General features: G+C 39.7%; 1 pseudogene across 1 annotated transcript; it reads right to left on the reverse strand.

The window, feature by feature from the left end:
• Positions 1 to 10621: 10621 nt before the first annotated feature.
• On the reverse strand, positions 10622 to 10935 carry LOC308515919 (large ribosomal subunit protein eL36-like; annotated as a pseudogene). Its single transcript has one exon. The product of its transcript is annotated as a large ribosomal subunit protein eL36-like (transcript).
• Between the last annotated feature and the right edge of the window lie 5444 nt (positions 10936 to 16379).

The following is a 16379-nucleotide window of genomic DNA, read 5'->3' on the forward strand; positions in this document are numbered from 1 at the left end:
AAACCAATGTATGAACACCTTAACAGCAAATATCAGCTTAGGAAAATCTATACAAGCAATGCTTGTTTTTTTTTAAACCATAAATAACAACCACATTACATTATCCTTGTCTTCAAGAATTGAGAAAAGATCATTTTTAAAAAGCTCTTTTTCTTTAAACATAATAACAGGAAAGAAAAGCACTCAGGACCACTTTTCTTAGTACTGTGTGTACTCAGGACATAAAGACATTTATTTAAAGAAGGATATATATATATTTTAAAGTAATAGCAGCAACAATAGTAAGATTTATAGAGAATAATAACTTGATGTTTACACTTTCAATATAAAAGTATATTGTGTTTGTATTGAAATATCAATTCTACGCAATACTTTTTTCTTTTTACCTACATCCATCTCTTTTATCTACTTTTCTTTCTTCTTTTTCTTTCATGTTCTTCCTTAATTTGGGTACTTTTTCCTTTTGCTTCCATCTTCCCTTGTTAGAGATATTCCCCCTCCCTTTCTCTTTTTTTCTTGACTTTTCTTCTCTTTCTCCATCATTTTAGAAATATAACTTCATATGCCATGTACTTATTTTATTAAATATTAAACAAATATTAAATAGACCATTTTAATAAAATCTTCCCACACCTGAAACAAAAGAATAAAACTAATCAAGAAATTAAATAGAGAGAAACCAAGATGGCGGCATAGGTAAACACTGGAGTTTGCTGCCTCGCACAACCACTTCAAAAATACAACTAAAAGACGGAACGGACATCATCCAGAACCACAGGAAGGCTGGCTGAGTGGAAATTCTATAACTAGAAGGAAAGAGAAAAGCATACCGAGACTCAGAGGAGGCGCAGTGGAGAAGTAAAATACTAAGCTACAGAGGCGCACGCGGAGCGGGCTGGTGGCTGAGGGCGTGGTTGTCGTTTTCAATCGGGAGGGAGTCTCAGGCTCTGAGCTCCAGTTCCGGGTGAGTCTCTGGGGACCCAGACTCATACAGGAGAAGTGGGACTGTCTGGCATCGGTCAGAACTCAAGGGCAGCTTTCTCTCGGAGGGGCTTGCAGCGATTTCCAAGACACTGAGAAGCAGAGCCTCTGAGAGCAGCCATAACTGCTAGCCCCGCCCTGTGATCCCATGGGACCCACCCCGCCCAAGCCCTGCAGGGAGGCTTTTGCTGGATAGCCTCAGGTAGAGGCTAGATTAGCACCTCCCTAGAGATCCAGGAGCCAGTGTACCCAGAGGTCAGAGTGGGACCATCCAGTTTGCAGCTCCATGGAACCATAAAGGACACACTCAGGGGGCAGACTCAGTGAGCATCAAAGCCCCATTGAAGCAAGTCTTGCCCTGGAGGGGTGTCTCCAGCACAGAAGTTCTCCCACTGCAGACACAGCTGATTCTCACAGCCAATTGGCCTGGAGGTCAATTCCTCCCAGTGATACCTACAACAATCAAGGCTTAACTACAACAAGATTGTGCACAAAGACCACAAGGGGGTGCACCAAGAGTGTCCTCCTCATGTAATTGGGGAGACTGAACCACTGGGCCCTAGAGGACACTTAGCACAGAAAACCACTTTATCAACACAGGGAAGCATAAAAAATGTGGAGACAAAGAAAAAGGACACAAATGACAGAAATGGAAGAAAGCAAACTACTGGATATAGAGTTCAAAACCACACTTTTAAGATTTTTCAAGAATTTTCTAGAAACTGCCGATAAACTTAATGAGACTTACAAGAAATCTAATGAGACCCTTGAGGTTGTGATAAAGGACCAACTAGAAATTAAGCATACACTGACTGAAATAAAGAATATTGTACAGACTCCCAACAGCACACTAGAGGATTGCAAGAATCAAGTCAACGATTTGAAATACGAAGAGGCAAAAAACACCCAACCGGAAAAGCAAAATGAAAAAAGAATCCAAAAATATGAAGATAGTGTAAGGAGCCTCTGGGACAGCCTCAAGTGTACCAACATCCGAATTATAGGGGTGCCGGAAGAAGAGAGAGAGCAAGATATTGAAAACCTATTTGAAGAAATAATGACAGAAAACTTCCCCTACCTGGTGAAAGAAATACACTTACAAGTCCAGGAAGCGCAGAGAACCCCAAACAAAAGGAATCCAAAGAGGACCACACCAAGACACATCATAATTAAAATGCCAAGAGCAAAAGACAAAGAGAGAATCTTAAAAGCAGCAAGAGAAAGAAACTCAGTTATCTACAAGGGCGTACCCATACAACTGTCAGCTGATTTCTCAACAGAAACTTTGCAGGCCAGAAGGGAGTGGCAAGAAATATTCAAAGTGATCAATGCCAAGAACGTACAACCAAGATTACTTTATCCAGCAAAGCTTTCATTCAGAATTGAAGGTCAGGTAAAGAGCTTCACAGATAAGAAAAAGTTAAAGGAGTTTATCACCACCAAACCAGTATTATATGAAATGCTGAAAGGTATCCTTTAAGAAGAGGAGGAGGAAGAAAAAGGTAAAGATACAAATTGTGAACAACAAATACACATATATCAACAAGTGAATCTGAAAATCAAGTGTATAATCTGATGAAAAGAATGAACTGGTGATTATAATAGAATCAGGGGCATAGAAAGGGAGTGGACTGACTATTCTTGGGGGGGAAAGGGGTGAGGGGGATGCAGGAAGAGACTGGACAAAAATCGTGCACCTATGGATGAGGACAGTGGGTGGGGAGTGAGGGAGGAGGGTGGGGTGGGAACTGGGTGGAGGGGAGTTATGGGGGGAAAAAAGAGGAACAACTGTAATAATCTGAACAATAAAGATTTAATTAATTAAAAAAAATTAAAAATAAAAAAGAAATTAAATAGTTTTTTCTGGCTCTTTCTCATTTTACATAATGTTTACAGACAAATGAGTCCAACTTTCTTATTATTCTCTACAAATACCAGGAGGTAACAATAAAAAGAAATATAAAATTATCATTTAATCAAAGTTAGTTATAATGAGCATTTAAAAGAAATCACATAGCTTCAGTGACCTTGTTTCTCTTACCTTTTATTACCAAAGATAACATATCTGGCAAAATATTTGCCCATATTTGTCTTCCTTGGTTCATAAGGAATAGTGACATTATGGAATAAAAATACTTGGTGACAGAAAATACAAAAATCATGAGAAAGTTCTCTAGGAAAAACGGTGCCTACAGATGAAAGCAAAGCATTTTAGCTACCAGCAAAGCATAGTAACTTCAAAGGTTGTTCTCTGCACAGCTGTGCATCTGCTTTAGGTATAAAGCTTGCAGGAACTTGAGCATCCTGAAAATATTCCAGATTGACTTCCCAGTTTGACAGAAAGCAATTAGAGACTCTAAAAAGGAGGATAGTTTGAAACTCAAAGCCCCAAATATTTCTAAGATAGTCCTTTCTCCAGGAATCTTTTTCTCAGATAAAAGCATGACTGGACAATTAGGAACTGAGTTTACTAAACGATGAATGTTCAAGTGGAAGAAGAATGATAGGCATAGATGGATTCTCATTTGTAAATGCATTAAATACCAAAGATGACACCAATAATACTTGATGTTCTTTCCTTTAGGTGTTTTTAAAAATATGTTTTTATTGATTTTAGAGAGAGAAAGGGAGAAGGAGAGAGAGGTAGAAAAATCAATGATGACAGAGAATGAATCATTGATTGACTGCCTCCTGCACACCCACTATTGGGGATCGAGCCTGCAACCCCAGGCATGTGTCCTGACTGGGGATCCAACCATGACCTCCTGGTTCATGGTTCTATGCTCAACACTTAGCCACACTAGCCAGGCTTTTCCTTTAGGTTTGCTGCACAGATGACTCACTACCTCTTCATCTCTTTTATTACTTTTGATCAGATTGCATCAAGCTGCTTCATTACCACCTTTCCTCTAACTGTTTACTTTCTGGGACTTCCTCAATATGCTCCAAGGACCACACTTTTGTTAGGAGACTGGGGAACATATAAAGTATTGCGCAGAATTGATATTTCAATACAAACACAATATACTTTTTATTGAAGTGGAAGGTATGTTCATCCCCCTGTGTGCATGCACATCAATTTCTCTATTTCCTTCCTTTTGTTGCAATGATGCCATTTTTCCCTCTACAAACCTCAAGAGTTATTGTTTGTGCTGTGCCCAGCATGTACCTACTAAGATTTACAAGGTTCTTTTTTCCTGTGGTTCCCTTCCCTGCCAAATTTAATTTTGATTTTCTGTATATTGGGCCTTTTTTCTCCCTTGCTCTCATAATGCAGCTCATCAATTGTCCACAATAATTCATCAATGAGGTAAATTGTCTTCATTATATGTTTTATTAACAGTTGAATTTTCCAATTAAGAATAGCCTGGCTGGTGTGGTTGAGTGGTTGAGCGTCGACCTATGAGCCAGGTTGTCACAGTTCGATGCCTGGTCAGGGCACATGCCCAAGTTGTGGGCTCCATCCCCAGTGGGGGGTGTGCAGGAAGCAGCCAATCAATTATTCTCTCTCATCATTGATGTTTCTATCTCTCTCTCCCTCTCCCTTCCTTTCTGAAATCAATAAAAATACATCTTAAAAAACGAATAAATTGTTTTGTTAACAGGAACACACTTGCACAGATATTATAAATACATATAAAAACTCAAAGGAAAGTGCCAGGTGAACCAGAGTGGTTAGTCAAGATAAAGAAGGAATAGTATTTGGTCTCCTGACTTAAAGTCTAGTGTACTTTTTGTCCCCGCCACCTAGTTTTATTGAAATATAATTGACATATGCACTGTATCAGTTTAAGGTGTACAGCATAATTACATGACTTTCATGTGTTGTGAAATGATTACCACAAAAACTCAGATCATGAATGTCATTATACATATAATCCCCAAAGCTACATCACTGCCACTTTCCCCCAGGTTTAAAGAACTCAGGACATTCAGAAGTTTTGGAATTTGGCACAACAAAAAGCAAACCCCCAACCCTTTAAGCCACTATGTTCTGAGTAGTCATTTGCATCATTACTCTATTTGGTCTCTCTGAGTGACTTTGAAAAGTATAAAAAGTTCATTAATTGCCCAGAATTGTTTTACTCCTTTTGAATGATTAATTTTTCCTTGGGTGTTAAGAATGTTTATAATCTTATTTTTGGTATTATCACAATGTGCTGGAGTAATAGAATCATAGGCCTATTTTGTTCTTTTGACGCTGAGAGTAACTCTACACATACTGACCCTGTTCCTATTTTTTTAATCCCCATGAGGTTCTACAGCTTTATAATTCAGCATCCTATCTTTATATGCTTACTTCTGTCATAGATAGCTCTACTAAATTACTCAATATGACCTTATTTTAAAGCCTATTACACATCCTATTAAAGTTATGTTCCAAATTCAACTCGTATCTTTTATCTTCTTCTCAGTTGAATAAATATCTAAAAACATTAACAATCAATATTGCACTGAATCTAGCTAAAGAGAAATAATGTCCTTTCAAAGATTCCTTAAAATGTGAATCTTATTTTCCCAGCTCTTTATAATCAATGGAAATGCCTTTGATAATTGTGAATAGAAGCAATAAAATAATTTTTTTAAACGTATAGGAGGGAAGGGTAATTCTATGTTTAACTTTTTGAGAAACTGCTAGCCTGTTTTCCACAGTAGCTGCTCCATTTTACATTCATACCAGCAACGTATAAGTGTTGCAGTTCTTCACATTCTTGCCAAAACTTGTTGTCTGTCTTTTTTATTACAGTGGGAAAATAGTATTTCTTTGTGGTTTTAATTCTCATTTTCCTGATGACTAATGATAGTGCACACATTTTCTTATGCTTATTGGCCACTTGTATATCATCTTTGGAGAAGTGTCTACCCAAATCCTTTGCCCATTTTTACTTGGGTTATTTGTCTTTTTGTTGCTCTGATTCCTTTTTGTGAGTTTGTCAAGAGCCAGACTCACATTCTATCAATACTGAAGTTTACAGGAAAACTACCATCATATGTATAGTAGGGAGAAAACAATTCAAATTTTAATTTCTTCCGACATAAAAAAGAAATGTTGGGCTTCCTTTTAAAATACAAGGCAAACCTCTGAACCAAGACGACAGCATAAGTAAATGCCAGTGCTCAGGTCCTCCCACACCACATCAAAATTACAACTAAAATACAGAACAGCCATCATTCAGAACCACCTGAAATCTGACTGAATGGAAGCCCTACAACTAGAGAATTAAAGAAGAAAGCACATTGAGACTGGTAGGAGGTGTGGTGTGTCTTTAATGGGGAGGGATCGCTTGGATGAGGAGCCCTCCTGTGAGGAGCAAGGGGTCCCAGCCCCACACCTGGTGCCCAGCCCAGGGTTCCAGCGCCAGGAAGAGAAGTCCCCATCACTTAGTACAGTTTGGTATATAGTAGACACTCAATAAATATATGCTGAATGAATTGGGAAAATACCCAGTGGAGTCTCACGAGCACATCTATGAGTTCCCTCCCCCTCCTCTTCAGAAACTTGAAGGAGGGAAGAACAGTCACACTAGCAGACCTCTTTGAATTATCTGGATTGAGGTACATTATTATGAGTTGTGTCACTTGCCTCCTAAATGCTGTGAAATGTGTGGAGCCCAGTGATTTAAAGCATGTAAATGCTGAAACTCCACCTGTTTTCAATGACCAATGAGAATTTGAACAATGTTGGAGAGTGTTTGGATTAGGAAAGAGGAAAAAGGCCCTCTAGACTACAGCATCCTAACATTGTGACACTGAGTCTCTCGTCAATGCATTTTTTGACTTGATGTTCTGAGTGTCTGACTTACTGAGCCCATCCTTGCTATGCCCTAAGTAGAGAGTGGAGAAGCCAACATGCCAGGCCATTCAGGACACGGAGGTGATTTGAAGACAGGAATGTTGCTTGTTTTTTGGAAATGGTTGCAGGGCTACTGTCATAATGGATATTTAATAATTGATACATTGATTGATAATTGAAATTCCAGGTAGCCTCTGTCTCATTAGCCACCCATCTAACTTGTTTTATCTTCCAGAAATATTAAGGGAATACTGCATAAATAGGGAAAATTCATTACTCACCCTCTAATATTATTTATGCCCATGCCCAGTTCAATACAACTTTGAAATGTCCTGTTTACACATCTTTACAAGTAGTGTTTAACTCTGGACTTGAGGGAGGGAGCTACTTACTGCAAACTGGAAATTTCCTTTTCTGTGATATTAAAGTGCTTGTTAGGGGCATGACAGTTTATAATACCTGGAAAGTAGAAATGTCTTACTCATACAGTTTAAAGTAATGTAACACAAATAACTGAAGGTACAAATTATAAATCATTAGTTTTTATATTTAAAATATAGAAAAAAAAGACATTTTAACTTTTAAAAAATACCCTTATAATCAACAAACTTCACGTTGCACTTTTTAAAAGAGAGGCTGATTTTTTTTTTTAAAGATGTATTTAACATTGCTAAACACTCAATAATAATCTTTCAAGCAGAAAGGAAGTTACCTCTTAAAGCTATCTGGCACAGGGAAAGCATTATGAATCTACAAATCTCTTTTAGTTCCAAACCTAAACTGTAGTTAATTCCTTTTCTTGGGGAAAACCAGGCAGAACTAAAAGACCATGATACTCTGATTAACTTGAACTCTCCAAGGTCAATGGTTAGGAATACAACCTCCAGCAATGACTGAAGGCTTTCCACCTCTGAATTCGGTGCCACTGTAAGACAGTTGTTATCTTCCTGAATCTGAAAAGCAGAGTTTCCTTTTAACCTCCAGTATTTCTTAACAGTTGCTGCCTGTGGGATGATCACCTGATGGTGTACTTTCAGCCAGATGTGTGTCTTCACAGGGGTTTGTCTGTCTTGAACATTCAAATAAAAGGAATGGTTAGTATCTTGTTAGCTAAGATTTAAAACAGATTTAGATTAAAAAAAAAACCAACTAATGGAAATATGTCTATTGTGGAGGAAGGGGTAGCAGATGTGATAATATCTGAAAAACCATTAAAAATAATACACTTGAAAAAAAATTATTTATGAAAACAGTTAAATGGCTGTTTTTGCTAGCGGTCAAATTCTTGGAAAACTGAAGCTATGAAAGATAATTATGTGGTTTTGCAAGCGCTCTATTACTCGGAAACAGCGGAGGGCTTTTGCCTGATAGGCTGCAGGAGCACGGAGCAGCGGATGATAGCCATGGAAACGCCATCCCTGCGACCACTGGGTGCGAGGAGGGCGGTCAGGGGGCTAGCGCAAGGCCGAGGCAGGCAAGCATGTTAACATGACCAGTCATGTCCCCGGCGCTCGGTGTAGCTACTTCTAAATTGAATTTTGCTTCTTGAGTGTTTTTTCACTTGGGGAAAATCTAAAGCAAGACCAACAAAAGAACTTATGGTCTTGGCATGTTTTAGATACTATGTGGAATAAATAAGAATCCTGAGGATTCAGGCATTTAAATCAATTCATCTGCTTTATTCCTCGGGGTCTTGATTATTTTTTAAAGCCTGCTCTAGATTTTATTTCAGGAAGTATCTGTTCCTCTGAAGTTTTATGTGAATGCTACCCACACAGCCATAAGGACATGACTTCAAGTATATGTGATAAAATTTGTCTCTTGACAGATAGTACTTTTGTAAATAGTATCTTTCCTCTTTTATAATAGATACCTGAGAATCTGGAAAGTTTCCCAAAAACATGTTCTTCAATGTCATGGCTTCCAGCAAGGATGATTATGCTTATTATACTTACAAGAGGCAGAAATGGAAATTGTTGAAACAATTTGTCCAAATGATCTAACAAATTCACGATTGAGCTGTAATTTAACCTGACTTGCTAGGGTTCTACCTTAATGATTTTTGCTGCTGTTTGTTCAAATAAAAGGATATTGATTTTAAGGCAATCACAACTGAGATGTAGTTCATATTTCTAATAATTTTCTCAGTAATACTGTTTCATTTCTCACCTGGAAGTAAAAGCATGTGCAAATGTGTTTAAATTATATATTTTGGTAGTACAGTCTCTAGGGTTTCCTAAATTAAAAAAAAAAAAAAAAAGATGGAGGCTTAGTCAGGAGTCAAAACAAGAAATTTAGGATATTAACATATAAGATCCATTTTATACTTTTTTATTTCTTAGAGGAATAGTAAGGAGAAGAAATCACAGTCTCAAAAAGATAAAATATGATATGGACACTGACTTCAAAAGTTAAACAAATACCTATGTTTCTATCAAATATTGTAAATCAAAGCAATGGGGTTTATTTAATTGGTTAAGTAAATTTTTAAATTTGAATTTGCAAATGACTTTCTCCATCAACTAGTCCATTTGCTTTAGCTGCAGTACTTTTTATAGGCATAGATTATTGACAGTGAACAATTATCCACATATTCATTTTCCTAAGATAAAAAGGGGGTAAAATAAATTATGCTAGAAAACCTCCCTGGAATACTATAAAATTACTAAGATTATGGTTAGGTTTAATTTTTATCCAGCAGGTAAAAACAGTTTTTTTAAATTACTAATTGAAATTAATAGACTTTTTGAGCAAAAACAGAAAGCAATTGCATAATTAAGCATATACAAAGAAATAATACCTTTATCAAAAATTCTAATAGAAAAGTTAAATTTTATATTGGTCTTAACATTAATGGCAAGTATATGTTAAATATGCATAACTTATTATTGTCAAAACCCCCAGCATCACATTATTGACACTATAAATAATAGCAAAACAAGCATTTTGATAAATACAAAATACCATGGAAAAGTACTTTGATAAAAAAGAACATTTTCAGTTCTCTTTTATCAAAGGGTTTTCATATTTATTATATCACTTTATTTTAAAATAATGACTTATTTTATCCCTCATACGTATTCATATAATTAAAAATCTCTTTAAAAAATATCTTTCTATTGAAGAAAAACCAAACAGCCTCTTCTACTAATTTTTTTTAATCTAAATTGATTATCAAATGTTGTTTGTTATTCACTCCTGTTTTACATTCTCTACTTTCCCTTGTTTTATGCTCTGGAAATACTGCTACCTCAGGAAAGCCTTTATCCTCATGATCAGAATTATTTTATTTTTTCTTTCCTTTTCCAATTGAATAGGACCACTTAACATCTTCCTTGGTAACTATGGCATGTTCTACTTTATATTAAACACCAAACATAGTGTTTTGTAACAAGACGTATTGTACTACTCAGATTATTTTCCAAAGTTCCCTAATTTGTACTTTTCATTCAGAACATAGAGCAGAGATAATAAAGATTTAATAAGGCATCAAGTTTAAAATCAATTCTCTGCTCTATAATAAAGACTTTATCTGTTCTAATTTCCTTGAAGACATCAGAAATGCTGTATTCCATATTTTTATGTTTTTATTACAACTACTCCTTGGTTGAAACAGCTATAAATGTGTAACGATATGTACTAAATAACTATTATTGTAAGCAAAAATATGTTATTTTCTTTCTTTCTTTTTCTCTTTCTTTCTTCCTTCCCCCCTTCCTTCCTTCCTTCCTTCCTTCCTTCCTTCCTTCCTTCCTTCCTTCCTTTCTTTCTTTCTTTCTTTCTTTCTTTCTTTCTTTCTTTCTTTCTTTCTTTTCTGGACAGGTTTTATTACACAGGGGATGGGGTTCAGGCCTTCTTGGCTGCTGCCTTCCTCATGGCTGCAAAGACATTGCTCAGCTCCTCTCTCTTCCTCTTGGCACAGCTGTGTGTCCCCACCCTTTTCTTGATCAACTTCAGGGCCCTCTTGTCCTTAGAGACCTTGAATAGCGCATGGTGCTCCGCTCATAGAGGGCAGAGCACACACTTCCCGGATCATGCCCTGTACCAACTTGATGCACTTGGAGAGGCACCCACTGCAGCGGCTGTGCCTCAGCTTTCTCACGTCCTTGGTCGCCTGTGGCCTTGTTGAGGCCCATGGCCATGGGGTAGTGCTGAGCCATGGCTGCTGCCGCTCAATGGCTGCCTGGGGAAGGGAAACAAGCAAAAAATATTCTTAAGATACTATCAGATGAATTGTCATTAAATATCTGTATGAAGCCAGAGACTTACCAAAATGTCTTATTTTTATGCTTCTTCCTTTAATGTTTCCTTGGCGAAAACTAACATCTTGTTTATTTTTGTGATGTTTTTTCAGAGGCAGATACTTTGGAGATTTTACTTCTCCAAAAATATTGGTTTTATAAACTCTTAGAACATGTGTTGTGTCTATTGGCTTATGACTGGACAAATTATATGAATTTATAATCTCATCAGTATTATAATACCTAATAGAGGCCTGGTGCACAAAAATTTGTGCACTTGGGGGAGAGGGGGCGTCCCTCAGCCCGGCCTGTGCCCTCTCGCAATCTGGGACCCCTTGGGAGATAACGCCCTGCTGGCTTAGGCCTGCTCCCAGGTGGCAGAGGGCAGGCCCAATCCCTAGGTGCAGCCCCTGTTCGGGCTCAGAGCAGGGCCGATTGGGGAGTTGGGGCACCACCCCCTGTCATGCACAGAGCAGGGCGGATTGGGAGGTTGCAATGCCACCCTCAGTCACGCTCAGGGTAGGGCCAATTGGGGGGTTGGGGCACCGCCCCCTGTCATGCACAGAGCAGGGCCGATCAGGGGGTTGAGGAACTCCCCCTTGTCACTCACAGAGTAGGGTCGATAGGGGAGTTGGGGCACCACCCCCTGTCACACACAGAGCAGGGCAGATCAGGGGGTTGGGGCACTGCCACTGTCACACTCAGGGCAGGGCTGATGGGGAGGTTATGGCTCTACCCTGTCACACACACAGCAGGGCACGTGGGGGGGGGGGGTTGGGGCGCTGCACCCTGTCACACACAGAGCCGCAGGGCAATCGGAGGTTGGGGAGCTCCCCCCTATCAGGCACAGAGCAGGGCTGATCAGGGGGTTGGGGCGCCACACCCTGTCACACACAGAGCCCCAGGGCGATCAGGGGGTTGGGAAGCTCTCCCCTATCAGGCACAGAGCAGGGTTGATCAGGGGGTTGGGGCGCCTTCCCCTGTCACGAACAGAGCAGGGCGGATAGGGAGGTTGTGGCCCCGCCCCCTGTCACACACAGAGCCGCAGGGTGATCAGGGGGTTTGGGCACTGCCCTCTGTCACGCTGATCCCAGAGCAGGGAGGCCTCTCGGCTCCGCTGATCCCGGTGCTGGGAGGCATATTACCTTTTTACTATATAGGATAGAGGCCTGGTGTATGGGTGGGGGCCGGCTGGTTTGCCCTGAAGGGTGTCCTGGATCAGGGTGGGGGTTCCCACTGCGGTGCCTGGCCAGCCTGGGTCAGGGGATGATGGCTGTTTGCAGCTGGTCACACACCCTTCAGGGTGGGGGTCCCCACTGGGGTGCCTGGCCAGTCTGGGTGAGGGGCTGAGGGCTGTTTTCAGGCTGGTGGGTGACTGAAGCTCCCAACCTGTCCTTTTTTTCTTTTCTTTTTTTTATTCTGGGCCAGCTTTAGCTCTGGCTCCAGCTCTGAGGCCTCTGCTGCTGAAAGCAGGTTTCTGGGGTTTTGTTTAGCTTCTATATTTGTTACAATGTTTCAAACTGCAAGCTCAGAGGCCGGCAAAGGAGACGGGGAACGTTGGAGTCCTCCGTCACTGAGGCAAACAAGCCTCATGTTAGTTTCAAGCTACCTGGCTGCCGGCCGCCATCTTGGCTGGCAGTTAATTTGCATATCACCCTGATTAGCCAATGGGAAGCGTAGCGGTCATATGCTAATTACCATGTTTTCTTTTATTAGATAGGATTGTTCAAGATTTGTGCATTTTCTATTCTATATGTTCAGATGTATGGTACTAGATTACCCATTACTTTATTCCTAAAGTCATCTTGTGTGGGAATTATCCAGTTGTGAATTTTCATAGAAATTATTTATGGCTAATGATTGCCTTGTATCTCTCAGAGGCATTTGCTTCCATCGCTGCCATTGGGGCTTCATACATGTCTCATGATGGCTGTGATGGTCCATACTGAAGAATTGTGTGATTAACCATGATTGAAGCAAACACAGTCATTTTTGCCTGTTTTATACATTTTTTAATTGGACTCTCTGAATGAATTATTAACCACATGTGGATTACTAAATCTATGGTGACATAGCTATGCTCTTGACCCTTTCACGCTATATTTTCTTAGCAAGCTGTGGGACTAAGCTATCGGGATACAATTTAAGAGATAGTAATAGTTGCAAGGGTAGTCATTACGTACCATAAACTATTTAACGTCTTTATATGCTACAGTCACAGACAATATTTGAACTTAATCCAGTGCCATTTCCATCTTGTTCAAAGGAGAAAATGGCTCTCGTGGGAATTCTTTCGACTGTGTCCACCTGCCGCTAGCTATTAGCAGATTAGGGCAAACATTGGGAAGTGGTGTGTCATCTAAGTGAACAATAGCACGTTTTTTTTGCCTTTCTAATGTCAAGGGTATTTGTAGGTTGACTTTTGAAGAGAGTGTTTTATGAACATAAAAATAGACAGATACTTGACTGGAAGAAGGATCTTCCAACCACATGACTACAAGTAAGAGAGAAAGCCTAACGTGACAGACCAGTTCACGTTGTGTCTGCTTTTTCAGTGTCCCGAGGGCCTCCCCCATGCCTAGACATTTCCCGTTCCGAGAGGCCCTGCTGTAGAGATGCCCAGGATTACACTGGAACTGTGAACAGTGGTCCGCAATCCTATCCTACAACTGACACAGAAGAAAATCCACAGAAGGGAAGCGGTGGAAAAGGTGTTTTCTTTCCACAGTTTTATATTCCATAAAGTATTGAAAGATGCAGATTTCCTGATGCTGTTCCTGCATTGATAAGTAACAACACAATAGTAGTTAAATCATTTTATAGGTGATTTCTCTGGAATTTTCCATGCCCCCATTACATAATAAGGATTTTCAGAAATCATGCAACTGGCCCTTATTTCCCTTTCTATTAAATGGGGAGAATAATGGGCGACTCTTTCTTATATAACAAGATGTTCTATATGTGTTTAAGAAATGTTCATTTAAGAAATGAACCCTTGCCCTGGCTGATTTGGCTCAGTGGATAGAGCATCGGCCTGTGGACTGAAGGGTCCTGGGTTCGATTCTGGCCAAGGCCACATGCCTGGGTTTCGGGCTCCATTCCTAGTAGGGGGAGTGCAGGAGGCAGCCAATCCATGACTCTCTCTCATCATGGATGTTTCTATCTCTCACTTCCTTTCCCTTCCTCTCTAAGATCAATAAAATACATTTTAAAAAAAGAAATGAACCCTATGGGCAACAGTTCTTAAGATCCATAAATATCTTATTATGGATCCATAATACCAGGTGAAAGAAAATACTTCCCCCACCCCCATTTAGTTGTTATTGAAGAAAGCAATGATATTTTTAAAAAGTTGATATACCATAAAAACTATAGAGACACTCAAAAGAGTGGTGTGTGAGGATTAGTATTCCAAGTAAACAGTAAGTGGACAATTAAGTTTGGGTTGTCAAAGGTTTATGTGGGAGATAAAAGTGCTAATTTTAGAGGCTGTGGCTAATTCCACATGCCTCCAGAAAAAGGAAGCTGCATTTGGGTTCAGTTATTACAGAAGGAATTATTTTTAACAGTTGTGTCATGCCTCATTTTATAGTTCATTAAAAAAGAGCTCAAGCTTAAAGTGGGTGAAGCCTGAGGTATAAAAATCTCCATATGAAGAAGCATCCACACATACACAGAAACCAGGGCTTTCCATGACCAGAGCCCTGTCTTCTTGCTGTGGCGAGTTTTCCAGGGTCCAGAGGAGGAGACGTGACCAAGCTTGAGCTGGACGCAGGTGCAGCCGCTCTTCCACAGAGAAGGAACAACGCCGGGAGTCAGCCAGCCTTGGTTTGGCGTGCCCCGTGGTGACTGCCAGTCGCTCGCGGGCTTTTGTCTATTCTTTGTGTACTGCTTAACTCAGCTTGAGCCAAAAGAATCAACTGCTAAAGCTGGAGCCGACTTTTCTGTAGAGAGAGTAACGTTTGATGTTTCTGGACATTTTTGTAGCACGTAACTCCTACCCCGAGCTCCTGCTGCCTTAGCAGCACTTCTCACATGAAAGTACAAGACTCAAAAAAAGGGTACCTTCCACACACTATACTCCCATTGAGGAGACAAGCAGACAGTCTTTTCTGACAGCTGGCTGTCCATCTGGTGTTTGATGTGGGGCAGAAAAGCACGGTGGGGTAATAAGGGAGATGGATGTTTCTCTAGGTGACAATCCAGCGTTCCTGAGAGCAGGCTCCCTTGGGCGCCCTGCCCTTCTGCCCTGCAGGCTGCCTCTCCCCACAGGATGGCAGAGCGGTCTTAGTATAGTGCAGCTTAGCTCTCTCTGTGTACTTACCTGGCTTTTTATTGATTTGCAATTTTTTGATCACAACAAACATTTCAATCACTTTGTTATGCTGTTGTTATGCTGAATGTCTTGGGAAAGTTTTGTGGTTTTTTTTTTTTTTTTTAACAACTCCCAATCTTTTTTCTATTTTTATTTGTGCCTGAAATTCTCCTTTATTTTTATGCTTTGGTGAACATTTTCTAAGCTCTCTGTTCCAGAAAACTAGGAGGAATATGTATGCTAGACAAAAAGTGGTCACCTGTCAAACTGTTGGACCAAAGATAGTATTTTAAAACTTTGATAATCTTTAATTTGTTATGTTTGAAATTTATAAATAGTTCAAATATCAGCATAACATTGCTATATTATACAAATCCAGTTTAAGAACTGTCCAGACAGAAATCTTCTGACCCAACTACATTTAAAAAAATTGTTCTTGGTGTCTACAAGCATATTTTGCACTTTTGACAGACTACTGTTGTTTTACAAGTAGTAAAATGTGAATAAGCACGAATTATTCAAATGTTAGAATTGTCTGAATTCTCTTATTACCATGAAAATGACTACTTTTAAAACAACGTGAACACCAAACTTACAAAAATCAATCATGTATACACTTTAAACATAAAAAATATTTTAAATTTTATTTTCAGTCTTAGCCTGTGGTCTGAAGATAAGTATTACTTAGAATTGATTAAAGAGAAGCACTCAAAGGCTGTGGCTTGAAAAGGAACAACTCTTCTGAGCTGTGATTATTAGGAAGTTTATTCCAGGAGGAAGGAGAGGGGCAGCACAGGAGTAGCTGGCCTTCTCGCTGATGTAGAGCACCTCTTTGGAATGATGAGCATTTTACTGCAAAGATGACACCAGCCTTCTTTCTCTGTTTCTTTCTATTCCTCCTCACACTCTTTGCCCATTGGCAGTGAGAGCAAAGCCATCATTATTAGCCATGGCCTGGCATCTAGTCTTAGAAACTCTTTCGTTCATGAGATGAGAGAAAGCAGTCCAGAAATGGCCAAACTCAGCCAGGCCCATTCTTCCCCCACCT

The sequence above is a fragment of the Myotis nattereri genome (genome assembly GCF_964212035.1).
Source record: "Myotis nattereri genome assembly, chromosome: 1".
Taxonomy (NCBI): Eukaryota; Metazoa; Chordata; class Mammalia; order Chiroptera; family Vespertilionidae; genus Myotis; species Myotis nattereri.